Below are 23,253 nucleotides of genomic sequence, written 5' to 3' on the forward strand. Positions count from 1 at the left end.
TGATTGATCGCCCATCATGCTGCTGCCTTTGATCTATTCATTCCCAATAAACATCAATAAATCACTTGAAATGGTGAGGCCAAGCTCTGTGACGTCACTAGGGCCCTGTCAGTGCAACTTCTGGGATTTGGGGCAGATTGCTGAGAGGACCACATATGGACAGGATGTATTTTGATATGAGTAACACTCAGATGTGCAGAGGTTCATGATGCTGCCTGAAGGGGAGGGTTAAGTGGAGGTTCGTTTCCTTTCTTTCCTTTTTTTTTTTTCCCTTCTTTTCCTTTCTTTTCTGTTCTTTGCTTTTGTGGAAGAAGGGAGAGGAGGGAGAAGGGTCAGGGCATTGCTTGGTGCCCTTTTTGGATGAAAGTATGGTGCCCATGTTGCCCCGGAGCGCCTGTAGTAGCAGTGGGGGTGACGGTGATGGTCATTTCCATCCCATCAGCCGGCACTGCCAGTAGAGCTCACACACCGGCTGCATCTGAACTTGAGTCTTCTCACACAGGGTCGCAGAGAGGAAATGCTGTTCTTTCTTCTCCCCAAAATGTCCTGTCCTGTTACTGTCCTAAGAAAATCGTAGAAGAAAACGGACTTGGTTTGGGGCATATATTACACATTTTACTTTCTGTCCTCAGGGTTACCCAAATTTAGAAAGTTTGAAAATCCCAGTAGTGGTTGTAGGGAGGGTGCTGCCTCTCAAGTCACCTCCTGGCTGGTGCTTTTTGCCTATCCCATCTTCTACTTTAAATTCCAAGCTCAAGCAATGAGCTTATCTACCCAAAATAAACTCTCAAAGTTTGGAGGACTCCTTCACAAAGTTGGGCAGTAGGGAGTGTCTTGGACTGCTTCCAGTCTTTGGGATTTTTTCTTTCCTTTTTGGATGCACATTTGAAGGTATCTGTGTGCCTCAATCAAATGAACCATATGTGACTGCATCTTTACATTTGGTTTAGAATCCTCTCCGCCGTTGCTTCATCTTTTCTCTTCTACCTTGCCAATCTGAGACTCTTATTTGATAAATTTCTGCTAAAAATATTAGAGGAGGAGGAAATGTGCTGTTGGTTTTATTTATCTATTTTTTTTTTTTAAAGCAACCTGTTCACTAACCTTTTTGCACCTTTTAAAAAGCCAGCCAGGAAATCTCAGGTCAGTTAAGAAATATTCATTATATAAAAACTTGACTGCACTACTAATAGGAGCTGGAAGAATGGTTTTGCTCTATCAAAATGACCCGTCAAAACGACTTTGTTTCATATTTGATTTAATTGTCTCTCTCCTGACAGGCACATTCATCAATAGCTTAATGGTCAATCAGAAGTTGGCAGCATGAGTGCTTTTTTTTCTTTCTCATACCCTGGTTTTGGATTTACTTTATCAGAATGCCTCTGCCTAATGGACGTGTGGAGGAGGGGGGGAATGTCTGAAGGGCTACTTATTTAGGAGAGTGGAGGAATAAAAAAAAAACCTTCCACATCCAGGCTGGTGATAAGTATGCACAGGCCAATAAGTGTGCTGTGTGAGTTTGTTTGTTTATTTGGATGGACAAGAAACTTCCCATTTTTTTTTCTCCTTTTTTCAGTTCTCCTAGCTGCAAGTTATAAGGTTCATGCCTGCTTTTGTGGCATACTGGGAGTGATGACAAATTGATTGCTTTGTACTGATAGAGAGTGGGAAAAAAAGAAAGATGTCTGCTGATTGGTAACTGGAAATCCATTCCCCAGCAACCTTGAGGAGACTCGAGAATTTTTCCCCCCTCCAAACTGAAAGGTCCGCTCAGCCATAAAAAAAGAAAAGTTGTTTTGCCAGCTTCATTAGTGTTCACCTAATTAGCTGTAAACCTGATGGATTCCTGACAGCTTTAATGATTGGAGATGACAAGCTCGACGCAGTGTCATCCAGCAGAATTAGGTTTGCAGCTAGTTTGATGTAATCAAGTTGATATTACACAGTCCTGGCTGCCTTTAGTTGTGCATTAACTCAATTTTCTGCTGCAGGTGACAAATGGGCTTTGGTACCTGGATAATCATGTCATAGGAATTAGGGCCCTTTTAATGGTCTGGGGGTAGAAAAACAACCACAAAGGGCTGAGAGCTGGGGAGAGCGTGCAGACATAGCACACAGGTGCACACAGTTTTTACATCTAGGCCAAATGTAACACTGTTCTCCAGAAGGCCAAAGCAGGCTCCAAGAATCCCTGAAAAGACGTATTTCTGCCCTTTAGGATTTTTCTCTTTTTGATAGAAATTATGCACGGCTTAGTGTCTTTTCTTAAAGCGGAGAGAGAAATTTCTTCACCTGCTGAAGAGAAACCCGGGCAGGAGTTTCCTTTCTCCAGGCATGTAATTTTAAAGGGCTATACATTTGTGCTGGACAAATGCCATTGCCTGTAGAAGTTCAGAGGAGCGGGGTTACAGAGGCCCCTGTCCTTTGGGCAAAACGACCATTTTCCCTCTCTCCTATGTGTAGCATTTGTTTTTCAACAAGTATTTTTTTGAAAATACCGGAAAAGAAAGTCAAGCAGTACTTAGTAGCAGATCACGTTTTATTCTTTCCTGTTCATTTTCTGGAAGGAAGTGTAAAATCATTAAAAAGCCATTGCCTAAACTCCACCCTCCCCTCAAAAAAAAAAAAAAATCCAACAAATGACAACTTGCCACTGACCTTTTGAGTATTATTTGGTGAAAGAGAATAACCTTCCATGGAGTTCTTAGGTGGTCCCACTGCAAAGGTAAACCTTCAAGCATCTTGACTTTTGTCAAAGTGGTTTGGACCCCTTAGGACCTTCTGGGGTAACAGATCACTGTGGGTCCCCAAGGAATAGGATAGCTCATGGTGGCACAGCCTGGGGCATTTTACTTTGCCCATAGACATGGGCAAACTAAAAGATGGCACACCTGGCGGTGTCCAAGTAACACCATCCCAACCTTCCTAAGTCTTGTCCACATATCAGGCAGCTCCAGAGAGGAGCTTTTCTCTCTTGGAAGTACATGGAGCATTCAGGAAGGCATTTCGGCATCAGCCTTGGGAATTTATTTGCTCTCAAACCTGCCACACGTCTCTCCTTTGGCCAGGCGTTCTACCCCGTAGCAAGGTGACAAAATGACTGGTTTCGGTCGCTCTGTGATTCCCCGCACCCCTTTTCCTACAAAATGAAAGGAGCAATGTAAATTCTAAAAAAAGAGAAATCAAGAAGCTGAAGGAGAAAAACAAAGAGGGCAGAAAGCAAGGCTATTCCCCTGGACATCCACACAGGGGAGAGAAGCTTCCCGAATCAGCTGCTGTGCCCCCATTATCTTGACAACTGTCAGTTAGGGCTTCAGTGCTCTCCAGGGCCACCCTTGATTGTGAGCAGTTGATGTTGTCATTTTGTTCTCAGTTTTGCCTTGAGCGTGCTGGTAAACGGGAGCCAGGTAGTCAATAACTGATGTCTCAGCAGTTATTCCCCAAATTGCCTCACAAGTCTGCATTTTTTTTCTCTTTTTTTACTAAAGATTGTTTTGTAAACTGATTAGAATGAAAGGTGACTGCTCAGGGCCGGGGGAAATGCCGTGAAACCCAGGTGAGTTCCCAGAATGAAAACCCTTCGTTTCCCCTCCCTCCGCTTCTGGGTTTCTGGAGGGAGAAGGGTCACCTTCTTGAGGGCGAAGCGCCTGGCACTTTTGGGGGCCTTTGTCTTTCTCTGGTGTCTGGCAGAGCCAGGCTGGGGCGAGGGCTGTGGATGCAGGCGGGGAAGGAGCAGGGAGAGGATAGGAAGTCCTGGTCCTGGTGCCCCACAGCCATGTTTAAATCCAATAACAGGAGCAGGCCAGTTATGCCGAGTGTACTTTGTGAGGCTTTCCTGCTGGCCCATTTTTATTCCTGCCTGTCACTGGACAAACTATAAAAATAGCTTTAGTCTTGTAGTAGAGAAAAAAAAATAGGGTGTGTGTCTACTCTGTGTGTTTTTGTGCAGCCCAGGTAGGTAGGCCTTTCAAAGAAGCTGTTTTGTAACACCCCTGTACCATCATCCTGCAGCCCGTGCAAGGAAATAGGACAGGACAACACAGTGGTATCACTCACCCTGGACCCTCTCAGGTGTTCAGCGTGCGTGTGTGTGTGTGTGTGTGTGTGTGTGTGTGTGTGTGTTCTGGTTATGCTCCAAATTGTGGTTTCTCTGTCTGAAGTTAAAAATGAAAGGTGAATACAATATATTGTATTTGGTAACAATGATATGGACTGGTACATCGAGACAGATAATGTGCAGTTGTAATTAGACTCAATAGACAGGCAGTCATTTTTAAATTCTTTTGACACATGCATAAAATAGTCATATAATAAGATAAGATGACAATTTTATGTTAGGTTGATAAAGTGTCTCGATACTTGCATTTAAATGTCTGTAAGCCTTTAAAAAAAAATCTAGACAGATTAATTCTAGTTTCCAGTATTTGCAGTTAGTCATTAAATTAATTTTCAAATTCTACTAAACAATGGCTATGAATATTTTTTTTTCCTTTCTGGGGTCTTCTACCTGAATTTTAAGGAACGGATACGTAAATTTGGTAGCTTTCTCAAATTTTTCAACAATTGTAAACATTTACGTTAGACATGGGTGTAAAAAATCAGGTTACTGTTTGTGATTAGAAGGATGCTATGCATTTTTGGAAGTTAAAAAAAAACAGTAATAGAACAAAATCTGCATATGACCACTTTCCTGAACGACTATCATACTCCACTTTTAGGAACCTTTATTAGAAAGATTACATAGTGTCCTTGACCAAATATTGAATATTTTATAAGCCCCATTTAAAAAAAGACATTTTGAGCACATACACTTGATTTGATCAGCACTTAGATTCTCGGGTTTAATTACTTTCAATTCTGTAAATTATTTTAGTATTTCAACAAGAGTGGCCTAAGAGACGTATTGGGGGTCGGGAAAGCATTTTTCTGAAGGTCACATTGCCTGGACTTTTCGACCATCTCCTTACCTTATTTTTCTCAAATGTGCTAAGGTGTGGCTCTTGAAGAATAATTTAAATTTGTTTGGGCTTAATGATAAATTATTAATTCATACTGTCAGGACACATGTTATTAATTATGACTGTGTTTTCTTCATCCAGAACAGCTGTTGGGGAAACAGTGTAAGTTCAGATTGTCTTCAAGGGGGAGGGCGCCAAAGCAAGGAACTCACCAACTTCCTGTCATCTTCCTGATTCCTTTGCTTTGGGAATAAAGGATTGCAGGGCGCAGAGTGAATGGGGAGAGAGAAACTATTAATTCTAGACCAAGATGGGTACTGGCACATGTTCGCTAAGGTAACTTTTTAAAAAGCAAGCCTAACTCTCCATGCTCTGAGTCCAGGTGAGATTCTGAGGTGGTACCTGCTTCCTTCCCCAGTCTGGTTTTGGACTGGTTTCCATTCCACCAATTTCTCTTGTTTCCTTCTTCCTCTTGGGTAGACCCAGAAAGTCACGTTCACAAGTTTATAGTAGCAGAAAGCAAAATACTTTGAATGCCTGTTTGTTCCCCAAACTGGATCCCATCCCTTGGAGAGCAAAGGGCTGTTGGGTAATATACATGACATGACTCCAATTCATTTACTTTTGATTTTCCATCCCCGTCATTAAATCTAGTCCTATGTATTCAGTTTCCTCTGAGTTCTTTGAGAAATGCATGTTGCATAAAATAGGCAATTTTTAATGAACAATTTAATGTAAATGGGTTTTGAATTTAAATTAATATTAATGAAGCCTTGAGTGAATTTATTTTGCATACGTAAAAGCTTGTAAGTCTTTCACCCATGTGCTTTCTCCTTTATGTAGTAACATTGGTTGGGTGGATTAACCAGTGCCTTCTAAAGATTCATGCTTAAAAAATTAAATTGATTTTATATGTCCAATAGTGCCAACATATTATTAGGCAAAAGTGTTACTTAAGTTAAGGGAAATATACCTCATTTTTGATTAAAGCTCTCTGTCTCCATTGCCCTGCTCTTCCTGAAAGCTGCAGTTGGTTTGGCATTGCTGCCAGGGAAAATACACACCAACAATAGTTACTACAATCAAGATGTTTTCTTTCTTTGCCTTACCTCTAATGCATTATGTATCCCGGGATGATGGGAAGTTCTGTAATTAATTCTGTTAAATGTAATTGCTATAATCACTTTGATGTTACACATAATAAAGGTAATATGGTAAGCGCATAAAAAATATAAACACCTTATTGTAACACTCCTGCTAAAATTCCTTCTCGTCAAGTCTGGTTTATAGACAAGTGTTCTCAACTCTTTTCGGTCATAGGTGACAATTTATCCGAGCTGTATTCATTGATATTCCAAAGGAGAGTCAGTGGTTGGAAAGGATGGGCCTTGGCTTGAAAGGGTCTTCAGGTTGGTTGCCTAGGAATCTTAGTTCCCCTTTCCTTAAAGATGTGGCTAATTAAGAAGAGGTGACCATTATTGCTGGAGAGGAGAGAGGTAAACGCTTCAGAAGGGCCTATGGAATGAAGTAAGAGGTATAGGAATGGAAGAGGAGCTCAGAGAAGAATGAGAGTAGAGTTTTCAGATCAGGGGAGAGGTTGTTCTGTAGGTTTTCTCATCCTCATGGTGTGGGATTATGGGAAGTGCCGTGTGTGCATGTGTGTGTGTGTGTGTTTGTGTGTGTGTGTGTGTGTGAGAGAGAGAGAGAGAGAGAGAGAGAGAGAGAGAGAACATAGGAGCATGTGCTTATGGATATCAAGAGAAAGCCATGTTTCTGTAACAGTGCAATAAGGGAAATTAGCACAGAATATATGCTTTATTATTACTATTGTTATACACCTTTCATGGGGGCATCTGAGGACCGTGCCTGACTGTTGCACCTCCCGCCATGGAGTTGGCCGACGTTGCCTGTTTGACAGAAACCTGAGTGATCTTTGAAACTCCCCCCGCCACATCTCCGTGCACCTCCCCTGGATCCAGGCCACCGTAGGACATAAGTTTGCCAGAGACCCCAAGCACACCGTCCTTGCGGGATGTTTCCAAACACGTTCGAATTCTTCTTTGCCATCATCGCTTGCAGGAGGTGGAGGATGTGGTGGGAGAGGAACCTTGCCATTTAATTTTCTCCCTGTGGATAACCAGGAATCAACCTAGCAGGGAGGTTTGACCCCCATCATCAGCCGGGCCCTGTCTCACGTACTACAAAGGCCAAGAGGTCTCATGACCCAGTGTTGGCCTGACGGCTTGGATGTGAATTCTCTGCATTTATATTTTGTTTTTCGGTGTGTTGTAATGCAAGGAGTCTGTAAATCAGGCATACACAGAAATAAAATAAGGGAAAGTAGATGTGTGAGAAGGGGATGCCTCTTCTTCTCTGGAGGAAGAAAGAGGTGTTTGCGGATGGTGCTGAGATGCAGTGACAGCAAGTGGTTCCCTCGACTGTGCCTGAGGCCCGGGGAGCTGGGTCTGGCTGTTGCTTTTCTCGGGCTGGCTGCAGACCAGGCTGGGAAATCAGGGTGCTGCGGAAGGCTGGGCAGGGCCTGTCTCCTGGGCACCAGGCCTGGCATCCCGGCCTGCCAGGTGAGCAGGGGCTGAGGACAGGGTCTGGGGGTCCCAGCCTGGGCCTGGGCTGCAGCAGGCCAGCCACCAGCCCTCCTGCCGTGACTTTCAGCTGGTTTTGATGGTGAGGATGATAAAAGGTCTGAGAACTCCATAGGCCCCTGTAATCAGGGCCAGTGCTGACATCCTTCTCAAGTTTGACAGCTTCTTCCTTTTCTCTCCTCACCGCCAAGCCTTTCTCAACTGAATTTCCCCGCCCTCCTCTCCCCTCCCTCCCTGCTCACAGCCCACCCCTTCCCTCCCTCTCCCCCTTTCTGTATGTGTCTCTCTTGTTTCATGTTCTTGATCAGTCTCAGATGCCTGGAATTATTTTTTTTCGGGCGGGAGGGGGAGTGTTGCTTTAGGTTTGTGGGTTGGGCAGGTGTGAGAGGAAGTCTGTGTGTTTTTTTTTTTTGTACTGTAGGCCTGTTGCTAATTAATGTTCCTCCATAAGATTCTGTCGGAGTTGAGTAATGTTTTTGATCTTTATGCCTGATAACTGCATACTTAATGAGATTTCAAAGCTGTGAGTGCAGCTCCCTACAATTATTGACAGATGCCTTTTCTTTGCCATTGGGTTCAGCTTCATAAATCCTCTTGCCGTAATGAGGTTCAGCAGTGCCACCCTGGCAGTGAGCTAATGAAAGGGGGGAGGGCGAAGCGGCTCAGGGCTGTCTGACACATTTTTTTCCTTTAAAATTTACTATGCAGATGTCAAGCTGCGGACGATTACTTCAAACATGCTAATTTTTATCTTGCTTTTGTGTCAGCCCTTTGCCATGAAAAAATAAATAAATAAAAGGACTAACCTTACTCCACTTCATTTCTTTTCCTTTTTTTTCCCCCCCCCAAAGTCACATTTTTTAATAACCCTTGGTGTGTGACTGCTGGGTACTTTGACACGCGTGTGGCCTTTTGCAGGTATCCAGTGGCAGAGCCGTGTTTGGTGTTTTTTTTTTTTTTTTTCCCCTCTCTTGCCATCAGAAGGGTGGGGGGAGGATAAGAGTGTGATTTCCCCAGGCCTCCCATCAGCCTGCCCTAAGTATGCACTTGAAACGTCGGAGAATTCATTTCAGAGTTCTGAAACTAGATCCCGGTGAAGAGCTGCGCCATGCCAAAGAGTCGATTTCCTTTTCAGCGGAGTCATACATCACTGACCCACCCTTCCCTCCTGACAGAATGACATATGTCATTTATCATATGGGCCCCAGCCAGACACGGGGAGGGGAGGGGAAGCCCGGTCCATGTGATGCTGCCTCGTCCTCCTCCTCCTCCCACTGTACACAGTACGGCTGGCTTGCAGAGAGAGCACTGCTGATTTGGCGAGAGGGAGAGGGAGGAGAGAGGAGACTCAGGGGCGAAGGGAGGAGAGCCTGCTTCGTATGGATGGCTGGGCGTGTGGCGGGGCGGGCACGAGATTGGCAGAGGCATGGACGAGGTTATGTTCTTTCATATTGTCTGCTAAGCCACGCAGCTCAACCTCTGACGCTCTTCTCACTTCCCCCACCCCCACATTCCTTTTCTCTTTTTTTCCTTCTTTTATCCCCCCCCCCCCTTTAGTAGTCAAGGGAAAAAAAGAAAAAAGAAAAACAAGCAGGGCTGACAGGTATCATTCAGCCTCCCTGGCTAGTGAGGGGTGGTATAAATGAAGCTCAGGGCTCCTGGCTTCACAGGATTCAGACATGCGTTATTGAAGATGGATGTTCCTTAAAAAAAGATTGATGGTGGATCCTGGCCTTAGGGTGCCATTTATCATTTTGAATATTATTTAGACTTGCCGTGTAAACCTGTAACTTGAGAGTTGGAAGAGCCGGGGCAGGGTAGGGGCCTGTGTGTGCGTGTGTGTTTCCATCGATTGGCCTTGAATTATCATTGCTGCTGACCAGACACAGGCCCTCCCATTTACAATACAGAAGACACACCACCTCTCATAAAGGAGGGACGGTTTAATTTTGAATAATTTCCAAGGACACAAGGAAAAATGAGGTATCTGTGATTTACACTAAAACTAACAGGCAACTTCTCTCTCTCTCTCTCTCTCTCTCTCTCTCTCTCTTCCCCAACAGAGGCAGTCACGTACGAAACATTAAAATATAAACAGAGCTGTACTTGCCGAAGCCAGGACCCTTGTCTGATTTTTTAAACTCTGTGACATGCTTAAAAAAAAAATCTGTATCTGCAAAGCTTAGCACAATATAACTATTCAAAAAATAATAATAATACCGGTTGGCTTGGTTAGCAGTGTGAGAATGAAGAAACATAGACTTCCATGTCCCAGGAATATTTCAGTTAAAAAATGATCTAACCCTGCCCCTGCTCCCAGCAGCCTCCCCCCATTTTGTGTCTGCACTCGGTCCCCCTTCGCAGGCCCCCGCAGACCCCCGCCAGGACTGATGTGGACAGCTGTTTCCAGGCCCTGCCGGCTAATCACTTCTTGTTCTTTTGCACCCTGAGCGCTGCTCTGGGACACCCCCACCTACTGGAAGGACTTAGGGACGCAGGCTGGCTCACTGACCGGGCCCCCAGCTGCTGCGAAGCATCAGTAAAGCGGCCTTTCTCCCTCCTGCTTTAGAGGCCTGCCGCCGCCGGTTTCCCCGGTGGAAAAAGGGAAACAGAAACTGCTGGCCTCCCTGCTCCGTCTCCTCCACTGGAGAGCCCCGATAGTGCAAATTTAATTGTCAGGCATTCTATTAAATATGTAACTTTATTTGGGTCCGCTAATTAAATTTAGGGCTTCTTGTATGACTTTTCGTGTGGACATTAATTTTAAAAAATGATGGGACAGAAAGTTAGACCGGGGACTTTTTTTATCTAAAGAAATGAGAATCGAGAATTTGTGGAAGGGCTGAACGTTCGTATCTTGCTGCTTTCTTGGACAAACTTTTCCCTGACGTGTAAAAAGCCTGTATCTCCCGTGAACGGGAAACAAATGGGAACGTGGCGTCTTCACTCACCAACTCCATGCAACTTCATGTGTGTGTGTCTGTTTATTTTGAAATAACTTTATTAGCAGCCTGACACGGTGCACGGGCTGATTTAGGATTCACTTTTGGTGTTGTCCAGCTGCTGCCAAAAATCGGGTAGAATCAGATTCATATCCTTTGTTGGTGCCTGGAATCACATCTGACAACAGAAAGATGATATTGTTTCTTGCCGAGACTTCAAGGAAGAAAGCAAAACTTTGATCCTCTGCCCTTGCACTTGGGCAGTGTTGGAGGTAATTGGAGTACAAGTGCCAATTTGCAGGAACAATTGTAAACACCTTTGATACATGCATCATCCCATTTTTACTGATTAGGAAAACTTTGCTATTAATAGGTGCAAAGTCCATTTCAGGTGTAATTGGTAAGGAACTGAGTGCACTCATGGGAAGAAACCTTGTTTTGTTTTTTGTTCGCTTCTCTTCTTATCCCCTTTTCTCAGTTTTATGGCTGGAGACATGATTTATTGCAGCCATCCATCTTGGGGGCTCATCCATCACACCCGGGTTGCTAGGAGATTGTGGCAGCAGCTGTTTGCTCTGAATCAGACAGAAAAGTTGTCAATCATCAAAGGCAGGTGAATAGCATTAGAAACACGCTATTGTCAGACGGAATAATTAATCAAAGAGAGAAAAGATAATTAAAAAGATATGACCCTTGCAAGTACTTGCTCTGGGTTGCCTGGAAAAAAAAAAAAAGGAAAGAAAGAAAGAAAGAAAAACTGCCTGGTCTTTTCTAGACACTTAAGCAGCTGAGGGCTGATAAAATATGCACTCTACAGTGCATAGTTTTTAATTAATTGAAAAAGGTTCAACATTCAAAGACGATGCTGGAGAAAAGTCCGATTATGGGCAGAAGTAATATTTATTGTTTGCATGAAGGGCTTGACACAGAGTTCTAACTTCCTGTCACAAATCTCTGGCTTCCCTGGCTGGAGGAGCCGTGGCTGGGGTCTTCAGGTAGCCTCCCAGCATCCTTTCTCTAAGCTCCCCTAGCCGTCACGCTGGGCCATTCAGGAGAGCTTCAGACCCGAGGAACAGGAGTGGAGCCCGCAAACCTGGACCACACGCCACTCCACAGTCCCAGGGGGTCTAGAACAAGTGAATTCCTTAGATCACAAGAATTTTTTTTTTTTTTTTTTTTTTTAGTGAAGATGGGAGACTTGCAAAGCATGCCATGAAGTCCACCTTCAGGGTCCATGGAGAGAGCACTGTATCATTTCACCTGCCTGGGAACATGCTGTAAATGGAACATGCTCTAGGTCCCGAACGGAAACTTGTAATCCATCTTGGTGTGGCCCCGGGAAGCGCACCAGTGACTCACATCCTGAGTGATCACCTGGCATCACATTCCGAAAAGATCCCCACTTACAATCCAGAAAAAATTTTGGGTGCCCATTTCAGTCACAAAAAATATTCATAGATTAGGAAGTTCATCCTTGCCTTTTCTGAAGCTAAAATATTCTGGAGAAATCGGAAAATGTATTAAAGACTCGATAGAAAGTGGCATATCTGGAGTTGCTTTTCAGTTAAATATGCTGCACGCCCTGAAACAGATCTACTCTTTTATTTTTGGATACTATGCTTGATTTTCACACCATTCTCCTCCCAAAGAATAGCAGGACTTCTAAAATTAGCATGAGGAAAAAAGGCTTTGAATATTAGAATTCCTGAGAAGGAAGAAAGTCACACTTTTTTTAGTTGGACACCGTTTTCAGGGTGTAGCAGATCAAGAAGTCCATCCCTCAGCTCCCCGTGCACAGCAGCCCTGGGGAATGGGTTACCAAGCATCACATGGGAGTCCCCAGGGGCTATCCCTCATGGCGTGATGTCCACCTTCTCCCTTGGTACACTGGGAGCCCACTAGGTGTGACAAAACCACCACTCTGGCCTTTTGGTGAGAGAAAGAAAGAAATATTCAAATTAGAAAAAAAGCACCCGCCTGGCTTGCTGGAGCCCCTCAGAGACGTGTCACCTGCTCAGGTGGCTGGAGGAGCATTCTTGTTCAGAACTTGACCTCCGGGAGATGGATGACTTTGACTTCAAGTTTCTGCTTGAGTCCTTGAGCTGCTACCCCTGGTGGCCTTCTAAGCCTTTGAGTAAAGCTGGGAGTTTCCTGACCACATAGTGGTTACCCCTTGAAGTTCAACATTTTCTTGGGTAATGCCTGCCCTTGACCTACAAGGGCCGTGCCGTTGGAGAGCCAGCGATGCCAGAAGATGCTTGGCTGGGGGTGGAGAGCTTCAGTTAGGTAGCTTATGGAGTTCAGGGGGTCAAGAGGACCTCCTGTCACCCATGAGCTCCGGCTGTTTGGAGATGGGCAGTTGGGGGTAGTTAGTTCCTTTTGGTGCTTGAAGAGAAATTCTTGTAGTTGCCATCTCCCGTTTCCAAATAACTTCTGAGAAAACACATTGCCTAATGTCAGCCAGAGCAATTCCAAGATGTGGTGGCTCATCAGGGAAGGGCAAGGGAAGAGAGTTCTGTGTCAGTCACTTATGGTAGCTTGGTGAATTCACATATAAAAAGTATCAACCTTTAGTGCTGGTGAAATCAGATTGAAATTTGCTTCCCCATTAAAAAAGGAAAACAAAACCCAGGGGAAAAGGAAAGTCTTCAAGTGTGGAGAAGTTGGTGCAGGTCATTTTTTCTGGAGCTGTAGCTGGGATCTAATGTCCTCTCCAGTAACCCCTGGCATCTGTTTAAATGATGCACAAAATAAATGAGAGACAGAGAGAGGGGGCCCAAGGGAAGTGTGGGTTGCTTACTCTTTAGAGGTTTTGGTTTTGTGAGTGTCCATTTTGACCAGAGTTTCAGCATCTCCCCTTGACAAGGGAGGGGGAACAGACACGGGTCTCCTGTGTCGCAAGGGTGTGCCAGGATAGAATACTCTGTTCAAAGTCATTGTGACAGTGAGAAAACCCAGGACTGCACTAACCCCCACGCCAACTTGACATTTGAATGTTCTTCTAAATGATAGGCATTTTCCTCTCAGTTCCACGAGACAAGGTTACCTGGAAGTCATTTTGGGTTTTCCCAGCTCAGCTGCCTTAGACCCAAAGCAGGCTTGGTCCCCACCCCGCTGAAGCCTTAGGATGTCACCCACAGAAAGAGAGCACAGCTTACCCAGTGGGACTCCCTGTAGGTAAAGACATTTTGAAACACTTAAAAGACCTTGGAACAGCCTCAGATGCAGTCGTTCCTACTCATCTGCTCAAGGAAGAGCTTTTAAAAGGGGGCGAGGATTCCTATTTGGGAGAGAAGATGGGGTTCCCAGGGGTTTTCCTGTGGTGAAATGTTCCCCTTTCTTGGCATTCCATTTCCTGCCTTTGTTTTTGCTGTGGGCCTGGAGTGAAATGGCTCTTTCGTATATTATTAGTTAGGAAGACCACGGCTGGTTAATCTATGAGGCAGTGGTGGTGGTATTTTCTCTTGCTTTTCTGTATAAAAGAGTAAGGCAACACCAACACTCGGCTACGTGCCTGAGGTTCCTACCGAGATGGTTAGGTGAATAAGTAATAGAACAAACACATAGTTAGCTGGGCAAAGGAAGACGAATAAAATAACAGCATGCTCTTGGTTCTGAGAGCCCTGCTACATGAGCTTGTTCAAATTGGGTCCAGGAGCTTCAGACTTTCTGCTGAAGTGTGGGTGGGGAGAGAGAAGAGTATTATTTGGAAACACATGTACTCATTCCTTGTGAAAGAAGTGAAGTATTTAACATTTCTCCAAGGAAAACATCTTTCATTACTTGACGTGTTCTGTGGTAATGATTTTTCAGTTCACCAAACACGTACTTATTAGCTCTTGTGCGGGAACCTGGCTTAGGTGGATGGCGGGGCCATTTTTAACAGGAACTCACTGGCCAAGGTTAAAGGGAACCTGGCTGGTCACAGGTGGTCCCGATGCCGGGACACACAGTCTGCTCCAGGCTCTTTGGAGCCCATCGCTCTGTCCTGTGAGCTCAGGTTGGGAGGAATCAGTAAAGTTGTTTTTTGGTTTTTTTTTGTTTTGCAAACAGAACGTTCGATGGTATGCATTTGGTGATTTCAGGTGGATTGGCCTGGAGAAATGGCACACTCTGCGTGCCGGGAGTTTGGCTGAGGATTTTCTAGTTAAATAGACTATTTTGGTTAAAGATGATATAGAGGGAGGGGGAGCCGTGAGGTGTGTTGGAACAGGACGGGGGCCTGCTTCCCCCTCCAGACTCCACCCCTTGCACCGCTCCTGGCTTGAGCAGCTGTGAACGCCCCTGCCCATGGTCGCATCCTCCTGATTGCAAGGTGGCGCTGGGGGCAGCTGAGTGCTCTTAGCTGTCTCTGGGTGGGAGTGGAAGCCTTATCTGTCAGCCCAGTTCTCAGGGACCGTTGAGCGTGACCTTCACCCCTGCCTGCCTTTGCTCCTATTAGATAAGTGTGTTATCCAGTCCAATTGCAATCCTGGCCCATGGTGGCGTTTTCTCTGCTTTACCTGCCATTCGTATTTTGGTGTCCACGAAATTAGAAATAGTGAGCTGTGGCGCTTCTTCATAATGCCAGTCAACATCACCCTGGAAACTGAGGCCCCCGCCAGCCTGAGAATGAGTATTGATGGATTGATGGCTTCATGCAAACTTCTTTATTGATCTCAGTTCCCAACTCCAGCTGATAACCTCAGTGTGTCAGCCCCAAATCACATCTCATTATGGGTCATCTGTCCTCATTGGCCCCCAAAAGCGTGATCTCGGTTCACATCCCACTAGGACATTTTCCTCGGTAAGTGAAAACCCTCTCCTGCTCTCAGATCCCACTAGCTCGGTGGCTTCCTTCTGCCATGTCAGTGCGGGGAATGCAGCAGTTAACACTGTTTATACATTCCAGGAGTATTAGGCAGTTAGGTTACTGGAACTGTGGTAGAGCTTGTGGGAGCAGCATTCTGGGCTGTGCCTCTGTCATCAATTACCGAGCATATCATGAAATTCCAGATGTAATAATAAAGTTTATGACGATTATATTGTCAGGAGGCACGGAACACACCACCTCAACTGACAACCAAAGGAATGGGGGTTGAGCCAGTGGTTAGACTGTGGTGTTAGCACACGACAAAGGGTCTTTCAGGAAGCATAGTTGGGCCCTCCAGCAGCAACTGTGTGCATTTTCGTGAATGGAAGCATGCATTTTGGAGACCCAGCTACGGTGGGAAAAGTGAGAGGGTGAGAAGGGGATGCCCTTGGTTGTATGGAGCTCGCGTGCTTCATCTCTGCCTCGTGTGGTCGCCCCGGGCCAGAAGAAACTGCACTAGGGAGGTGGCATCTTTGCAGATGGGGAAGCAGGCATGGCAGGGACTCAGCCACTCTGGCCAGAAACAGCCTCCCCTCCCGTGGAGGTGCAGCATGCCCTGGTGTGGAAATAGAAAAATGAACCTGCTATTAAAATCAATAGACTGTCACGCCTTGACCGGATAGCACAGACACTCCAGTAGGTGGCAATTGGTGGACACACAGTACTAGGGTGCTTGGCCACAGTGAGACGGCCAATGCAGTGCTGGCCTGGTTTCCTGCAACTGTCTGCAGTTTCTTCTCCCAGTGTATCCATGACATTTCCAGAAAATGCATCTTTACCAGAGGGTTTCACTTCCCTGCGTCACGGCAGAGCACAGCGAGCAGAGTAGAGCGGCAGTTAGGAAGTTTCATGGCATGTCTGTAACCGGGTCCACTGGGAATTAGGATCGCTGTGATTGTTTGGGTGCTTGTATAAATGCAGATGAATTTTTAAAAACAATTCACGGCAGACACGAAATATCCGTGACAAAGACAAAAGCGATAAATAAGCTATTGCACGCTATGAGAGAAAATGAATGTACCCTTTTAATTCGTCAATGCACCAAAAAATTATTCTGGACATGTTCTAACAGATGTGTTTCCTGAAGTTCCAGTCCAGGTGAGCTCATGAAGGCTGGGCATCTCTCTGTGCAAATTTCCTGCAGGAGCTCTGCTTCTCGGATGCTTTGGTTTAGCTGAAGAGTCTCTCTAGGGCAGGGACGTGTTACTGTTTCTCCCCTGGAGCCTGGGAAGGGAGGGGTAGCGGCTCTTTTTTGGTGGGTTCTCACCTCTGCTGTTGGGTAGTGCAGTTCCAAGGTAGAGGGAGATTTCAGGGGGCCCACATCCACCTGCAATGAGCCGGGCAGGCTCTGCCTTTCCCACTGTCCTCCAACCACTGGTGGTTGGGGACGTGCCTTTCCCTTGGTGTGGGGGCAATGAGAGGGCATGTGGATGCTGGGTGTCCCATGCCCTGGGGCACTGGCCACCTTCTCTAGACAGAGCTGCATCCCTGCCAGCAGGAGCTACTGGGAAGACATATTTCTGAGCATCTCCATCTGTGTCCATTATCACCCTCCTGCCTGGGCTGCTTCATGACCAAGAGGAGATAGGAGTTCAAGCCTTTTTTTAAAATTCTAATTTTAAATGGAACTTGGCTACTTGTTAAAAAGCTCATTGAGGTTTTGAATCCAAAGGGATGTGGACCACACAGCATGTCAGCAACCTACATTTGTTTTTTTCTCCCCGCCCCTGTCACTCGTTAGGGTGGGAGGTGGTGGAGAGGAGAAAATGGAATGGGAGAAGTTAGGTTTGGATGCTGCTGGTGGGAAGGGGCTGTCCTGAGCCAGGGCAGAGGTCAGGCCAGGGTGCTGAGGCTCACGGGCCTCTCCCTGCTGCCCATGTGGCAGGCGTGGGGAGTGGGCAGGCTAGGCCTCCACCTGCAGCTCCTGGTTCAGGGTGCCTGCCAGCTCTCCTAGAGCCACCCGTGTCCCTTAGAGGTTTCCTGAAGACCGGCAGGAGAGGCAGGAGAGGGTTTGAGGTCTACTCAGGGCAGCTGCTGAGAGATTTTTGTGAGAGTTTTCTTTTTTGCCCCCAAATTTACAACTGTCGTGAAAGGCAGAGCTGTTACAGAGAGAAACCAACCTTTCAGTAATCACAAAGCAGCTTTTATGAATTAAAAAAAAAAAAAAAAAAAGAAAGAAAGAAAAAGATCTTGACCCTCTTCGAACGGAAATAAAGGAGGAACCCAGTGTAAGGAAAACATAAAAAGCTGATATTACAGTTTTTGTGATTACTCACATCCTAGGCTGGGTCTTGAGGAAGCCAATTGTAATGGAATTTCATTTTTTTTCTCTTCGTAGTTGTGTCTCTGCTCTCTCTCTCTCTTTTTATTTTCCATTAGAATGAGGGGTTCGTACTTGGCGTGAAAAAAATCATTTTTGGCACGTGGTCCTTGTACTTAGGTGACAGGAGGCTGATGGGACTTAAGCAAGGATTGTGTGCCCCTGTGATGAATTCCCTATCAGGGGGCCGTGGGGCCATACGGTGGGGTGGTCCTGCAGCCCACCCCACCCCAAATGCTCGCACCCCCCAGGCACTGTCTCCCGGGCCTCCCCCAGACTTCAGCCTTGACACCAGCCTTTAACTGAGGTAAACAGACAACCCCAAGACCACAGATAATTCACTTTCAGATATTCAGAGGTGAAAAATCTAAAGCCATCTAGTGGTTAGTTATTATTAGTAGCCAATTTATTATCATGGTTTTTAAAGGTGATTTTATTGTTATTAGTATACCAGTTGTCGGGAGCAGTTAACCAATTTCAGGGGTGCGAAATGGGAGCTGAGATGGTGACCAAAGGCATATATGCCTTAACTGTGGCTAAATTAAGTAAACGTTTGTGCAAGCAAACTTCCGTGTACCTGTTGTGAGGGCTGACCTTCTACTACTCATTTCTTGCTGTGCTCTGGAAGATTGTAATTGTGGTCACATGATATAAATGTAAACTTTAGCTCTGCTTACACAGAACACACAAGACAGCTTGACACCTTCATTTCAGCAGTAAGAAATTACCATTGTCTCTTATTTCTTGCTCCAAGCTTAGGTGACCAAGCCAAGAAGTAATTACACAATTAGGGTTGACAGAGCAGTTCCTGTAACATTTCTTCCCCCCTAAGTTTGGATCACTTATTTCAATTCCATGTTTTCCATACCTTTGTCATTAATAACAAGATATCCATTTTCAGTGCAGTAAATTCTCCCACAAAGATTGGGAGTCTGGTATAATTGAATGATGAAACAGGAACATTTACTTCTGTCATTGTGGCTCTTTGAAGTTTACAGGTGGACATCAGGGGAGCTGCTGTGACCTCTGTTGTTGGGAAGCTGACCAGCAGGTCACAGGGTGAGCAGTGACAGGAAACTACTTGCATTTAGGTAACAACTAAAACAGAGATTTTTGAAAGGGTATGCAAATACGTGACACTGCTTATCTGAGAGGCTACCTCTTCAAAGCTGTCTCCTCTTGCTATGGTTCCAGATAATTCTTTATTCTTAAATTCCAATATCTGCATTATGGCTGTGGTATTGTAATTCATTGTTCCTGATTTAAAATAGAATCTCCTATTTTAAGACTTATATACCAGGTAGGCCTGACCCTTACTTAAGGAGAAAAAAAAAATTTCTCCCTTTTTATTTGTTGTGGGATATGAAAGACATTTTCTGCTAAAGAAATATGGACCTGTTGTTTATGATTTAACTGGCCATTTCTTAAAGAATATATTCTCAGAATTTCTGTTTTAGTACCGCCTGATTATGCAAACAAGCCTGAAGCATTGTCGGCTATCCTGGGAGGTGAGTTTCTGCAGGCTGGAATCTGCCTGCTCCTGAGAGCCTGCCCTTCGCCCTAACCCTAACCTTAAAACCCTAACCCTGGCAGGGGTGCTGATGTGGCTGGCAGCCCCCGACTCTGTTTCATAGCTGACGATATTTGCACACATCCAGGCCTTTCCAGCACATACAGTCTGAGGAACAACTTAAGGATGCCAGGTGGTCTTTCTCTGAGGTGTAAACTGCATGAGTTACCTGCTTGTTGAGTTGAACACTTCACTTTTCAGCAAGATGTGTTTGGTACGAGGTGAATCTTACAGTAATGAATTCTAGCCAGGGTCCTGGGTAAAAGTTCTGTTTCTTCTGATGGAGTTTTGTAGCAACGTTTTTCTTAATTATTCTTGATGTTTTGCCCATTATACCATTAGCTTCTTCAGAGGACAGAGATAAATAGCTGGTATCCACAAGAACAAAGTGTAAACTGAATGCATTTAATTATTGATATCTCAGTAACTAAAGGTTCTAAAATGATGTTGTCAAATGCCTTAGTGATCTGACAGCAGATGTATTGGTTTGCAGATGCAGCTAGAGACACTGTCCAAATAAACCCTAGAAAAGAAGAACATTAAATAAGAGAATATAGCAGTCCATTTTCTCATTTCTTTTCTTCCCCCAATGTAATTTGTTTCATTTTGTGTATTGAATTTTGAAGTTTAGGTAACATGTAGGAGTTTTTTTAGGTATGTGATAAGATACAGATTGCCTGGATACTATTGTCTTTAAGTAAAAGGTACAGCTCAATTACCTATATACTGTGTGTGCTTATATATGTATATAGGTGCATGTGTATGTTTGTATATGTCTAGTACATATGTGTATAAGCTGGCTGAAATGAATGTTTCATAGTCTTATTCTTTCCAAAGGGATTTTTTAAAAAACTAGCTTCATGCATGTTTTCAAACAGAATAAGCAGAATGCTAACAATTTATGTTTCTTTCCCTCTCATTAGCTACTAAATGCTTTTCATGTGTAGGAAAGTAAGGATTTCAGGTGTTTAGCCTGACATGTTGATATAACTCATCATTTTCAGTGGTCTCAATTTTTGATATTACTATTTCTCAAATGAGGAGAGTTTAAAACATACTATATGAAAACCCATTGCTGTTGGGCAAACATGCATCCATAACCCAGAGGCTGAAAGTCTGGAACCTCAAGTTTCAGATCTTAGGAAAGAAGGGAATTATATGAACACATCAGCCGTTGCTGTGGAATATTTTTTTTTCTTTGAATGTTTGACTTACAACACTATTCACCGTGAGCATAATAATTATATTTTTTTTTCTTCTGGCTTCTTACTCATTGGCCATTTCCTTTAAGAAACAGAAAACCGATGCCTTTCAGCAGTCTTAACTGAGTGCTGTAAGGACTCCCAATCTGGACTGGTCACTCCCCTTCAGACACCTTTTCCAGTGTTCTTAACGTGGGGCTACACTTCTTCCCGGAGTTTTATGTTTCCCTGGCTCATGTACACTGGTCCTTATCTCACAGGGTTTCCACTGGAACTCAGGGCTGTGTGATGTGCTGGGAGGATATTTATTTGAAGTTGCACAGATGTTTACAGTAAGAGAGCCTGAGACATGGGCATCGGAGCACACGGCTAACCTTCCGCAGAGGGGCTGCCCGTCCTTAATGGGTTCCATGTGCTCCGTTCTCTTTAACAGCAACAAACACGCTGCCTTTTACAGCTGCTTACTTGGACATTAAATAATGAGTCTCCTTGCCCCACACCTCGAGATTTCAGTTCCATGAGAAAGTGACCTAGAGTGATACATCACGAGAAGCAAGCATGGTCCTCCCTCTGGAGGCTCACAGCGTCCGGCATGCACGCACACATGCGTGTGCATACACACATGCGTGTGCATACACACATGTGTGCATACACACATGCACACTCATGCACCAGGCGTCTATGTGTGCAGGGCTACTCTAAAGAAACTGTAGAGCCCCGAAAAACTTGACAGTAGCTTCCCCTCGTGAAACTAAATGCATTTTAATTTTTTTTTAATTAAAAAAGCAACAATGCACATAATACAAACTCCAAGAGAACCAAAGGGCACACAATTAAAAGAGAGTTCCCCTCCCTGGGGGAAAGCACTGTTACCAGTTTGTGGTATGTGCTTCCAGATATTTAAAATCATAAATACACATATAAACTGCCTATTGTACCTTTCCATTTGCAGTGAAAAATACATCTTAGACATCTGTAATTTGCTTTCATATGCACCCAGATATAAAGATATGTGGATGGATGGATAGACACATATATGATAAAGCAAGTCAAGTAAAATGTGAAAGGTAGAATCTAGGACGTATGTGGGTTTACAGGTAAAATTCTTTAAATTTTCCCGTATGTACTACAGTTTTCAAAATAAAATGGTGGCAAAATATATATCTCAGTGACATCTTATTATGTTCCTTATATTCTTACATATGATGTTATTTATATAGAGCTACCCCATGCTTTTCAGTGGGGGGGCCTGTTACTCCAATGAACACATTTCCCCCTGGAAGGACTTTCCTCTGTTTCTAGTCTGGTCTTCTGCAAACAGTGCCACAGTGAACATAGTTCACACATCTTCATACCGTAATATCCTCCACTAACATCTTTGTGGGATACAGCGGAAACGTTAGCTTTCTTGAAAGGGTTTTGTTCAGCTAACAAAATGGTATATATCCAAATTGTTCTTCCAAAAGATGGCACGCATTTTCCTTCCCACAGCAACGTGGGAGTGAGCTCCTGATGTGGACTGGCTGTCAGAGCTTAGGTAGTACAGAACCACAGTCAGCAACCCCCTCCTCTTGCTTAGCAGGGCCCCAGCCTGTCTCCGTGGGTCTAAAATAGGATACGGATGTGAAAGTGTATGAATCCCCATGTACTCATCTCGGCCTTTTTCTGCCTTTTTACTTTAAATCTCTGGATGACAAAAAATAGGTGTTAAGTTCCTAGGATCAGAGGCCTTTAGATTCAGCTGGACTGACAGCCTCATTTGACGGATGGGAAAATCGAGGCCCAGAATTGGAAAGAGACCAGCCCAAGTTCACATGATCATTTCCTGGCTGAATCCCACAGACAAAGATGGTGAATGGTTTAAGACTTGGCTCTGTGTTTGGACTGCGGAGGCCTGCTCCACGGGCATCCCTGTTACCTGGGGGTGCTCACAGTGGCCAGGACAGAGAGGTGCTGTGACCGTGGATTGTCTGTGTTCAGCTCCTGCAGAGAACGGCGGAGGTGGCTGGCTCTAGCACGCAGCTTCTTAGATAATGACCAGAGAACGCTGAAAACGTCCTTTTGGGTTTTGGCTGAATAATATTTAAGGATTTTGAAACAGCGACTTAATTGTGTTTTTATGTAATTGATGGCATTGTAGTAAAATGTATTGAGACACCGCATCAGCATTTTTCTAACTGTTCCTTGGAGAAAAATATGCTCATATGAAAATAGTTTCTTCACTTTCCACTCAAGGAATTGAAAAAAAAAAGATTGTGCTTCCATGGAATCACTGTGCCCAGAGAGTCTCTCATTTTAAAGTGTCTTCCCCTCTGGACTTGGCCTAGATAATGCAAGGATCCCTCCTCACCCTTCAGGTTGGGTCGGCTCTTGTTTTGGAAGCAATGGCAGTGCAGGGAGAGGGCCTGATGTGTGGGGACCTTGGTGTAGAATGCTGTCTGCGCAGATTTCAGGGAAGTGCCCTGTCCCCATGGGTCAGCACGTGGCAGGCAGAGAAGCCCTGATCCTCCACCCTGGCGCCCCTGCTTCCATCCCTTCTCTCTGGGCACCAGGCCTCTGCTTCGGGTTTGGAAGGTGGTGGAAGGAAAGTGCTCTCATTTGCTGCACGGGAATAGCTTCAGTTTCCAGAAGTTGTGTCTGAACTGAAAGCCCCTGTAATTTTACGTTGGCATCAGAGAAATCAGGACGTTTAAATAAATTATATTAGTTGTCCTGGTCTTGGCACCATTGTCTATAGTGGGGGGAGGGGTACAGTTGAAGTCAACTGTAAGAATTCATTTTGGTCCAGATCTTGCTACTGGAGATTTTA

The 23,253-nt window shown here is 44.8% G+C and overlaps 1 protein-coding gene across 1 annotated transcript in view; it reads left to right on the forward strand.

Moving 5' to 3' along the window:
* The window catches only part of TSHZ3 (teashirt zinc finger homeobox 3), a 69,834-nt gene that overhangs the window by 2,610 nt on the left and 43,971 nt on the right, over positions 1–23,253 (forward strand). The gene's annotated exons all lie outside the window — the stretch shown is intronic.

The sequence above is a fragment of the Kogia breviceps genome, chromosome 18 (genome assembly GCF_026419965.1).
Source record: "Kogia breviceps isolate mKogBre1 chromosome 18, mKogBre1 haplotype 1, whole genome shotgun sequence".
NCBI lineage: Eukaryota > Metazoa > Chordata > Mammalia > Artiodactyla > Physeteridae > Kogia > Kogia breviceps.